Source organism: Triticum dicoccoides, chromosome 5B, assembly GCF_002162155.2.
Source record: "Triticum dicoccoides isolate Atlit2015 ecotype Zavitan chromosome 5B, WEW_v2.0, whole genome shotgun sequence".
Classification (NCBI taxonomy): Eukaryota; Viridiplantae; Streptophyta; class Magnoliopsida; order Poales; family Poaceae; genus Triticum; species Triticum dicoccoides.
Window position 1 is genome coordinate 140,920,491 of NC_041389.1, and position 8,379 is coordinate 140,928,869.

Sequence of the window (8,379 nt, forward strand, 5' to 3'; positions counted from 1 at the left end):
CAAAATACGTCAGCAGATTGAACTTGTGTACATATTATTCTCTCTACGGTGGTATGTGGAATTTATTTTACAGAGCCGGACACTATCCTGGTGTTTGCAATCTTCTATGAATTATTCGGAGGAGGAACCCGCCTTGCAATGCCGAAGACAATATGCACGCCAGACTCGTCGTAATTGAAGCCTGGTTCAGGGGCTACTGAGGGAGTCCTGGACTAGGGGGTGTCCGGATAGCTGGACTATCATCATCGGCCGGACTCCAAGACTATGAAGATACAAGATTGAAGACTTCGTCCCGTGTCCGGATGGGACTTTCCTTGGCGTGGAAGGCAAGCTTGGCAATACGGATATATAGATCTCCTACCATTGTAACCGACTCTGTGTAACCCTAGCCCTCTCCGGTGTCTATATAAACCGGAGGGTTTTAGTCCGTAGGACGAACAACCATTACAACAATCATACCATAGGCTAGCTTCTTGGGTTTAGCCTCCTTGAACTCGTGGTAGATCCACTCTTGTAATACCCATATCATCAATATCAATCAAGCAGGAGTAGGGTTTTACCTCCATCAAGAGGGCCCGAACCTGGGTAAAAACATTGTGTCCCTTGTCTCCTTTTACCATCCGCCTAGACGCAAAGTCCGGGACCCCCTACCCGAGATCCGCCGGTTTTGACACCGACAACCGCCGAATCAAAATAAGACATTGGTGGTAAGCAGTATGATGATCACCGCCAACAACACTTTGTGTTCTACTCGTGCATATTATCTACGCATAGACCTGGCTCGGATGCCACTGTTGGGAAACTTAGCATGCAATTTCAAAAAAATCCTACGCTCACGCAAGATCTATCTAGGAGATGCATAGCAACAAGAGGGGAGAGTGGGTCCACGTACCCTCGTAGACCGAAAGCGGAAGCGCACGGTTGATGTAGTCAAGCTTCTTCTCGTTTCGACCGATCAAGCACTGAACATACATCACCTCCGAGTTCTGGACACGTTCAGCTTGATGACATCCCTCGAACTCTTTATCTAGCAAAGTGTCGAGGGAGATTTTTGTCAGCACGACAGCATGGTGACAGTGATGGTGAAGTGATCCGCGTAGGGATTCTCTTAAGCACTACGAAGATATGACCAGAGGTGTAAACTGTGGAGGGGCGCCACACACTGCTAATAGATGTTGTTGTGTATTCTAGGCACCTCCCCCCTCATATATATAGGTGGGAGGGAGAGGGAGCAGCCAAGGGGGCGCCCAAGTAGGAGAAATCCTTCTTGGGGCCCTAGTCCTATTCTCCCCCCTTACCATAATTTCCGGAGGGGGAAGGAAGGAGGAGGGAGGGATGGAAGGGGGAGGCCGAATCCATCCCCTTCCTTTCTCTTCCCCTTTAGGTTCGGCCTATATGGGGGGCGCAGCAGCCCATGTCGGCTACTGGGTTTCCCCTCCTGGCCCATTGTTGGTGTCCAAACCGGCAGATCTCGGGTAGGGGGGCCCAAGTTGTACGTCTGAGGACCAATGGTAACTATGGACAAAGGACACAGTGTTTATCCAGGTTCGGGCCCTCTTAATGGAGGTAAAACCCTACTCCTGCTTGATTATATTCGAGGGTATAGGGGTTTCAAGAGTTGATCTACCTCGACATCGATTCGGCTAACCCTAGATTAGCTAGCCTAGCAATGTTGTGATCCTGCCTCCGATCTACCCTCCGGTTTATATAAACACCGAAGGGGCTTAGGGTTGTACAAAGTTGGTTTTACAGAAAGGAATAACATATCCGGACACCTATACTTGCCATCCACGCATACGAGAGTCCCCACCGGACACGAGAGGTGATCTTCTGCCTTGTATATTGACGGCCCATCAGTCCGGCCCACATCGATAGACCGGACGCCCGAGGACCCCTTAGTCCAGGACTCCCTCAGTAGCCCCTAAACCAATATTCAATGATGATATATTCGGTGTTTAGATTGTCTTCGGCATTGCAAGGCGGGTTCCTTGAAGAATACACATCGGCTTTCCTCTGTAAAAGAATTATATCCGGCTTTTCATAATGAACACAACCCTTAGCCGCGAAGGCAGGATATATAAAAAATGAGAATAGTGTCTTTTACTGATAACTTTTTCGACGAAGTGCCAGACCTGACCCTTCGGCATTTTGAACTGTTTTTACACGTCGCGTTCCACATTTCGAGGCCACGCCCCATTGGCACATCTTGTCAAAATAGGGATCATGTCCACTTAATACGGGAGTGCACATTAATGATATTTGGGAAATCCAACCATTTGCGGCGCACGCCTTCATTGGGAATAGGCGAGGTTCAAGGCACAAGTGGGTGGCGGTTGGCATTTTTACTGCCTATAAGAGGGCAATGGATCTTTACTTTCTCCCCCACTCCTTCGCATCTTCTCAGCCTCCCAATCCCCCAAGCTCTCTATGTCCGCAAAGTCTCTGTCTTCCTCACCACCACCACCACCTTCTCCAACCATGTCCAGATATAGCTCCAAAGGCAAGTGGGAGGCCTCCTCTGTGACGGAGAATGAGATAAAAGATCTCCGGAGTGCGGGGTATCTCACTGCCGACATCAAGCACAGGCTTCCCCCTGAAGGTCAAGTAATTCCCACTCCGGAGCCCGGCGAACGGGTCGTCTTCCTGCCCCACTTCCTTAGAGGGCTAGGTTTTCCACTCCACCAGTTTGTCCGCGGACTCATGTACTACTATGGGCTAGATTTCCACGATCTAGCCCCGAACTCTTTCCTCCACATCTCGGCGTTCATCGTCGTGTGTGAGGCTCTCCTCCGGGTCCAACCACACTTCGGCCTATGGCTCAAGGTTTCCAATGTGAAGCCGAAGGTGGTCGACGGGCAGCACGCGGACTGCGGCAGAGCTATGATTAGCAAGCCGCCGAATACCACATGGCCCAGGGGGGCCTTTGTGGAGACTGTGAAGATCTGGCAACAGGAATGGTTCTACGTCACCGAGCCGCGCCGCACTAAGTGGGCAACCATTCCGGAGTTCAGATCCGGATCCCCATGAGGCTCTCCTGAAACGCGAAGGCCCTCGATTGGGGGTCCCAGACGAAGGTGCAGGTGCTGAAAATGTGCATCACCAACGTGCTGGGGAAGAACGTGGTTCAGATCATGCTCTTACGCCGCATTCTCCCCTGCCAGCGCCGGGCTTCCCCCATGTGGGAATTCAAGCCGGAGGGGCCGCGGATGCTACAACACTTCCTCGGCACCACGCACGAGGGAATGTGGAAGCTGCTTTTCAAGGCGTAGAAGAGCAACTGGCCCATGGAGACCGAAGACATCAGCCTCAATTCCGCGAATCTGGCCTCTCTAGTAAGTATTTGATATTTCCGAAGATATATCTAGTATATATATATCCGATCTATGCCGAACTCATCAAACTATCCTCTATTACAGGGCTGGACCAAGAACGCGGAGCAGATCAAGAGTCTGGCTCCACTGCCTGAAAACCTAGTCACTCCTTAGCTGGAGGAGATGCTGGTCCCGGTGCTTTATAAGCCGTCGGAGAAGAAGGCCAAGAAGAAGAGCAAGCGGCCCAACGACGGGCCTTGCCGCAAAGGCCCTCCGAAACCTGTGTCCGGAGAGACCGAGCCCATCTCCTCCCACAAGGAAGATGAGGATGAAGAGGAGGAGGAGGAGGAGGAGGAGGAAGAGGAAGTGGAGAGCGACTCCCCCCTCAAGATGAGGAGGGGAAAGAGGACAACCTCCGAGAACCTGGAGGGGGCGACGCCAAAGAAGGGGAGGGTGGTCCTCTTGGATAGTTCGGACTCGGAGTCCGAACACAGCCCAGAGAGGGTCTAAAGGGAGAAGCCCCTTGCCAGAAAGTAAGTGTCAGAAACTTACTTGCTTCAATTATTGCTTTAATCTGCCTCTATAATGCCCAATCCTTTGATGCTTTTCAGCCCTCCGCGCGAGATCCCAATCCCCTCTTCTTCAGAGGGAACTCTCTAGCTCCTGGAGAGGCAGAGAGTGACGACCCATCCCGCGCCCTCTCTCCCCCGACCATGGAGGATACCGAGGTGTCATCCCAAAGGGCATCTCCTGGTCGGGGAGGGGAGGATGAGACCGTCCAGAAGGCGCCCGAGGACAACACCTCAGACGCTGTAGAGCAGGGCACGGCAACCCCCATGACCACCGAGGATGGGGGGCCTCAACCATTCAGGCCCTCGCCAAACACCATCTCAGAGACCAGTACGGCTCCGGGTTCGGACCAACATCCCCTTTCGAAAGAGGGGGAGGAGCAGGAGCTCTATCGACGGCCTCTAGCAATCCGGAGGCCGCTGATGCTATGCAGGAGGCACTGCAATGTGCCTCCCTCATGGAGGAACACCGCACCCTGATGGGTGCGGTCATGGAAAAGGTTTGGTCCGCAAAGAGCAGACTGACCGAAGCCTTCAACAGCCTATTGACAGGCTTTGAGGTAAGTGGTGTAATATTCTGTACTAGCTTTTATTTTTGTACACATATATGTGTTAGGCGAAACCCATGTGTAGACAGTAGCCCCTGAGACTATGTCCGAATTAGGGCAATCCGGACAGAGGATCAAAATAGGTTAATAACATGCCATATATATTGTTGGACAGGCTTCGACATTGGCGGCTACTGCCCAGGCCGCAGAGATAGCCGAGCTTAATCAAAAGATTCAGCTATCGGACGAGGAACTCGACCGCATCAACAAGCGAGTTAATGAAACCCAAGGTATGTGAAAGTACTCCATACCTGAAAGTGATCTTTATATGTAGTCGTGTAAACTGACTAAAAATGTTATAAAATACTCACAATTGGCGTAGCTGAGGTCGAGTCCCTCAAGAGCGCCCTCGCCGAAGCCAAGAAGGAGGCGGAGGTGACCAAGGCGACCACGGACAAAGCCGCCAAGGATTTAGAGGAGGAGCAAACAACCCGCCGACTACATGAGGCGCGGGTGGGGGATGTCGAGCAGGAGCTCAAGGACGCCATCGCTAGGTGTGAGTCCTTGGAGCAGAAGAGTTTGGAGCAAGCCTGCAAGCTCACCAAAGCACATGATAGCCTGAAGGAAGCCCGGGTTGATGCCCAGGGCGCTCTCCAGGAGATCCAAGAGGCAAGGAAGATTGCGGCTGGTAAGGCCTTTATCATGCAAAGTAGATTTACCAGCAAGAGATCTATTTTACTGGCCCAAGTTTGGAGCTCTCCAGGCACCTTTGCGAATCTGCCGAGGAGTATTGCGGATGTCGCTGCATTCTTCCGAGCCGAAGAGGGGATCTCAACGGAGAAGTTGTTCTGGTCGCAGTACCTCGCGCTGGAACTTCCAGTGCCCCTAACTGACCAGTTGAAGCAGCTGTCCGAGCTGCACAAGGTGGATGGCCTGGCCATGAAGGATGCAATAGTCCATTTATGGCTGGCCGAGGCCGTCCCTAGTAGTCACTTCGGACTCGTGAAGAGGCTGGTGGAGGCGCTTCCCGCGATCGATGCCCTCAAGCGGTCGTCCTGCATAGAAAGTGCTCGGATGGCCTTCGCCTGTGTCAAGGTGCAGTGGGCAAAGATGAAGGCCACCGAGATTGTCACCGCAGGGCCACCTGAAGGCAAGGAGCACTGGCGGCCGGAGAAGTACTTCGACAAGGTCCTCGAGGGAGCCCGTATTGTAGAGGTTGAGTGCTCCATGGACATCATATTTTAATAGTTTTGTCCGGTTGGTAAGAGTCATGTAATGAATTCATGATGTAAGAATGGTTATGCTTTTTATGATTAGTTTATCCTCCTATTTGGCCGTTTATATGTCTGAAAGTTTACCAGTCGTCGGCTTCAGCCCCCACATAAATGTTATAGGGGTGTTCAGGAGCGCATACCAACACTTAATCCAACGTCTTGGTCCGATGTAGGAGGCGTCTTGCGGAGTGAAACAGGCAATCAGACTATGCGTCTTTAATACTTTCACTTAGTGATACGTCTCCAACGTATCTATAATTTTTGATTGTTCCATGCTATTATATTACCCCTTTTGGATGTTTATGGGCTTTATTTTACACATTTATATCATTTTTGGGACTAACCTACTAACCGGAGGGCCAACCCGTATTGCTGTTTTTTTTTTGCCTATTTCAGTATTTCGAAGAAAAGAAATATCAAACGGAGTCCAAACGGAATGAAACCTTTGGGAGCATGACTTTTGGAACGAACATGATCTAGAGGACTTGGAGTGCAAGTCAAGAAGCAGCCGAGGCCTCCACGATATAGGAGGGCGCCCCCCTATAGGGTGCGCCCCCTGTCTCATGGGCCCCTCGGGCGTCCACCGACGTACTTCTTCCTCCTATATAAGCCTACGTACCCAGAAAACACCCAAGGAGCCAACGAAACACAATTTCCACCGCCGTAACCTTCTGTATCCGCGAGATCTCATCTTGGAGCCTTCGTCGGAACTCTGCCAGAGGGGGAATCGACCATGGAGGGCTTCTACATCAACATCCTTGCCCCTCCAATGAGTTGTGAGTAGTTTACCACAGACCTACGGGTCCATAGTTATTGCCTAGATGGCTTCTTCTCTCTTTTTGGATCTCAATACAATGTTCTCCCCCTCTCTTGTGGAGATCTATTTGATGTAAACTCTTTTTGTGGTGTGTTTGTCGAGATCAGATGAGTTGTGGGTTTATGATCAAGTTTATCTATGAATAATATTTGAATCTTCTCTGAATTATTTTATGTATGATTGAGTTATCTTTGCAAGTCTCTTCGAATTATCAGTTTGGTTTGGCCTACTAGATTGATCTTTCTTGCCATGGGAGAAGTGCTTAGCTTTGGGTTCAATCTTACGGTGTCCTTTCCCAGTGACAGCAGGGGCAGCAAGGCACGTATTGTATTATTGCCGTCGAGGATAACAAGATGGGGGTTATATCATATTGCTTGAGTTTATCCCTCTACATCATGTCATCTTGCTTAAGGCATTACTCTGTTCTTATGAACTTAATACCCTAGATGCAGGCAGGAGTCGGTCGATGTGTGGAGTAATAGTAGTAGATGCAGGCAGGAGTCGGTCTACTTTTCACAGACGTGATGCCTATATACATGATCATGCCTAAATAATCTCATAATTATTCGCTTTTCTATCAATTGCTCGACAGTAATTTGTTCACCCACCGTAATACTTATGCTATCTTGAGAGAAGCCAGTAGTGAAACCTATGGCCCCCGGGTCTATCTTTTATCATATTTGCTCCCAACCTACTTTTATTTGCATCTTTACTTTTTGCATCTATATTAAAAAATACCAAAAATATATTTATCTTATCTTACTATCTTTATTAGATCTCACTTTCGCAAGTGACTGTGAAGGGATTGACAACCCCTTTATTGCGTTGGTTGCGAGTTCTTTGTTTGTTTGTGTAGGTGCATGGGACTTTTGAGGAGCCTCCTACTGGATTGATACCTTGGTTCTCAAAAACTAAGGGAAATACTTACGCTACTATTGCTGCATCACCCTTTCCTCTTCAAGGAAAACCAACGCAAGCTGAAGACGTAGTAAGAAGGATTTCTGGCGCTGTTGCCGTGGAGGTCTTCGCTCAAGTCAGTACATACCAAGTATCCATCACAAACTCATCTCCCTCGCATTTACATTATTTGCCATTTGCCTCTCATTTTCCTCTCCCCCACTTCACACTTGCCGTTTTATTCGCCCTCTCTTTCCCAATCTCTCTCTCTCTCTCTCTCTCTCTCTTTTTCGCTTGCCTTTTTCCGTTTGCTCGTGTGTTAGATCGTTTACCTTGTCGTCATGGATAGTCCTCCTATCCTTATTATTACTCCCAAACAAGAAATTCTCAATTTTAAGCAAAGGGAGGGAGAAAATTTAAAAGATGCTTGGCATAGAATTTGCAATGGCCAATATAAATCTTCTAGGAAGCTTTCTACTTCCGTTCTTCTCTGCAATTTTATGTAGGCATCACTCCTTGGAATAGATGTGTTCTTGATATTGCTACCGGAGGTGATTTCATGAGTAGCCATACGTTTGATGCTTATAATGCTATGTTAGATTTGTTTGGCCCACCACCTCTTTTGGTCAATGGAACTGTTTTAACTTTAGAACACGTTATGCACCGCTTGAGATTATTGAAAATAAGATTGCCACTGTTGAGTTGATTGAAAATTTGGATAAAAAGATTCATAATCATATTACCCAATATGGATCTAGGGTTGGAGTTACTTTGAAAAATCTTAAAGAAAAAGAACCTATAGTCAATGAAAAAATAGATCTAGATTCTGGTAGAATCGGTAAACTTGAGGATATCATTACAAACTTAGGTTCCGTGTTTTCCTCCATGAAAAACACTCCAAAACCCCCTACTAAAACTGCCAAGTTTATTTATGTTCCTAAAAATAAGGGTGAAACTTCTAGT